Source organism: Tursiops truncatus, chromosome 4 (assembly GCF_011762595.2).
Source record: "Tursiops truncatus isolate mTurTru1 chromosome 4, mTurTru1.mat.Y, whole genome shotgun sequence".
NCBI classification, from domain to species: Eukaryota; Metazoa; Chordata; class Mammalia; order Artiodactyla; family Delphinidae; genus Tursiops; species Tursiops truncatus.
Window position 1 is genome coordinate 33544188 of NC_047037.1, and position 3741 is coordinate 33547928.

A 3741-nucleotide genomic window follows, 5' to 3' on the forward strand; every position below is an offset into this window, starting at 1 on the left:
CAATAACAGCTACTGAGGTTATAAACAAACACATTTATTATAAGTCCTATTCAAATTTCAGAAACATTAAACATATCTTAATAATGAGGATATGTAATTATATTTTTCAACTTGCCCCACCTTCCTGAAAAAGCAAAATCAAATTCACTTATCCAATACTTTCTAAAAGTCAAGACCATGGAATCAGAGATAAATGACATGTCCCTGGTCTCACTGGGCTCACAGTTGAATATAGGGATACTTTAACCTATAGCATGGGGCACTAAGTGAGAAAACAGGGGGAACAACTATCTGGAAGGGGAGGGTCTATGAAGAAAAGGTTTCTGGAAGAAGTCATGATACCAAAATTCAATTTGTAAGGATCTGAGAGCAAATAACAGGCCAAAAATAAAGAAGGGAGAGGCTATGACTAACTTAAGGAGCTGTAAACACAGTGAAAAACTGTCAGTGAAAAACTTCTTTCACTGACTTCTACTGAACTCATTCCTGAATTAACACTCTCCATCCTCTCTGAAAGGCATACTGACACTCAAGCCCAATACTGATGGTTTCTCTCCAGTAGACCAGGGCACTTGATGCCTCCCCCCAGTTGAGGGATATGCTCGCTAAGGGTCATTTATATTGGTTCCCAGCATGTATATGTCAGTTATGCTTGGCCTTAGAATCTAATTAACTTAATTAAACATTGTGTAATTTAATTAAATATTATATAAGCCAATGAAATATGAGTGTGAATCAAAAGAGTTATTGTTTCTAAGAAAACTAGGTTGAATCCTTTGGAAAGACTCAAAAAAACTAGCTGCCATAAAATTACTGTCAAATTACAAGTGAGTGAGATAGCCATAAAAGACTGGAAGATACATCATAACAACCTACCAGATTCTGCTCTTTTATTCATTCTACTTGAAAGAAACTCAAACTGGAACTCATAAGTGACATATTATGGGTGTGGTTACACAAGAAAACTGATGAGGTACTTTGATGAGTGGAGCCGCATTCAAGGGAAAGGCTTTGGCCCTACATCAAAAGACTGATGAACAAATGTGAACATATGTTTTAAGTTATAATAAACATTTTTACTATATCACTTTTATGTCTCCCTATTTTAACCAATATTTTTTATTAAAAAATCATGTCTCAGATCAGAATGCTTCCACCATAATTTAAGAGGACTGAAGGCAAGACTGTAAGTGGGCAAGTATCTACAGATGAGGCTAGAGAGGTTGTGGCAGTGCAACCACAAGCTCTGCACACATGCTGGAATATGCAGGTTCACATACAGACTATAGAGAAGCCATTGATGTGATAAGATTCCTGGTTGAGAAAGATCATGTAAACATGGAGAATGCTTTGGAGTCAAGACTAGAGGCTGTTGAATTGAACCTGTGAAGAAATGATGAGGCTTTAACTAAGGCTGGGATAGTGAGAGGAACATAATTTGTAGTCAGTGCATAAAGTAAACAGTACCTGGTGAGCTGGTAAGACAATGGTGAAGTGGTATGGCAATGGGAGCTCTCATTGGACTCTTATGGACAACATCTGGCATATGTTTCAAAAATCCTTAAAACTATAGGTAACTTTGACCGAGACATTCCATTTTTAGGTCCTATCCACATAAAATAATTAGCAAATTTCATACCAATTTTTACATATAAGATTGTTTTCATTCCCCCATTACATATAAGAGCAAAAACTGGGGGCCAACTTAGAATGTCCAAAAATAGGGCACAGATAAATTATGGTTCATCTAAATAGTGAATATTTCACATACATGTGACAATGAGGAAATATTTTTAATTAAGGTAATAAAAACACTATGATTTCAATTTTGCAAATCAAAAGTTATATACACAACTACATATGAAATCTAGATATAGGTATAAACACACACAAAACAAAGCTTTTAAGGCTATTCACAGTGATTATGGTTATAAATAACAACAGTGATCTCTATGAAGTGGTGTCATAGGGTTTTTGTTTTCTTTACTGAGCTCAAGTGTACTTTCTAGATTTCTTCCACCTCACATATTACTGCTATAATCAGAAAAGTATTAGAAAAAATTACTTCCTGGTTTCATATTTGGTGGACTAGATAGGGGAATCTAAGTTAATGCATATTTATAGTTTTAAAGAGGACTCCTTTGGGGTACTGAACAAATCCAAACCCTTCACCATTTTATTGATTACATCACATATCCCCACTGGTAAGTGTCTAGGCTGAATTTCTCATTTTTTCAATCCAAACTCACAAAGCAGGCCTGCTCTGTCCTTGATTTACTTTGCCTTTCTCAGACTGAATCAAATTAAAACCAGAAGGTTGAGGTAAAAAACCTAAAGCAAATATTCTTACACTGGGAATCCACGGCTAGCTCTTTATAAAGTCATGGATGAGTTAATCATAGCATCCGCACAGAGTAATGGATATGGTGAGGCTTACTCCCTTTACTAATAGATCTAGTCATAAAAAAGTAACAGTAAACCATGTCTGTGTCTCTGGATAATTACTAAATGATGTCAAACTATAAATAAATTCTACATAGAAGTCAAACATTCATATAGTAGTAAAACAATAAAATAGGTAATAATAAATATAATATATATTAATAAAACGATATAATAAGTAATTTTAAAGCAATCTTCTCAGTGCCATCTATACGCATATGTGATTACTAGATAAACAGAAAGGCAAGGTGACAAAAACTGGACATGAAAGGATATTTCCATTTTACAATAAACTTATAAAGTAGCTGATAATTTACAAAGCAGCCTCACATACATTTCATACATAAATTTAGCTCCTATGATGAAGACATCATCATACCATTTTATAGGTGAAAAAACAGACTCAAAAGGGAGTTAATTAGTAACAAGATCACATATGAAAGAATAAATCTCACTAGAAAAGTAAACATATAGTAAAGGTAATAATTAATTACTTATAAAGCTAGTGTAAAGGTTAAAAGACAAAAGTAGTAAATGTAACTATGTTTACAATAATTAGTTACGGGATACACAAAATAAACAGATGTAAAAATATGACATCAAAAACATAAAACATGTAGGGGGACAGTAAGTAAAAATGTTGATTTTAAAGTGGGAACACACTTAAGTTGTTATCAACTTAAAACAGAGTGTAAGTTATTATATGTAAGCCTCACAGTAACCACAAAGCAAAAACCTACAGTAAATACAAAAAAGACAAAGAGAAATAAATATAAATGTAACCACTAAAGAAAGTCAAACAACAAATGAAAAGAGCAAGAAAAGACAAAAGGAACAGATGTGGTCACTTCAGCAGTACATATACTAAAATTGGAACAATACAGAGAAGATTAGCATGGTCCCTGCACAAGGATGACATGCAAATTCGTGAAGTGTTCAATATTTTTAACAAAGAGAAGGTTTAAAGAACAGAGATGAACAATACAATAACTGGAATGAAAAATACACTAGAAGGAATCAATAGCAAAATAACTAAGGCAGAAGAATGAATAAGTGAGCTGGAAGACAGAATGGTGAAAATCACTGCCACAGAACAGAAAAAAAGAATGAAAAGAAATGAAGACAGCCTCAGAGACCTCTGGGACAAAATTAAACACACGAACATTCGCATTATAGGGGTCCCAGAAGGAGAAGAGAGAGCAAAAGGGACTGAGAAAATATTTGAAGAGATTATAGCCAAAAACTTCCCTAACATGAAAAAGAAAACACTCAATCAAGTCCAGGAAGCACAGAGAGTCC

At 34.0% G+C, this 3741-nt stretch overlaps 1 non-coding gene across 1 annotated transcript; it reads left to right on the forward strand.

The window, feature by feature from the left end:
* Positions 1 to 3282: 3282 nt before the first annotated feature.
* LOC117312290 (U6 spliceosomal RNA) lies at positions 3283 to 3389 on the forward strand. The gene has a single exon (XR_004526546.1). It is a non-coding gene; the product is annotated as a U6 spliceosomal RNA (small nuclear RNA).
* The last annotated feature ends 352 nt before the right edge of the window (positions 3390 to 3741 follow it).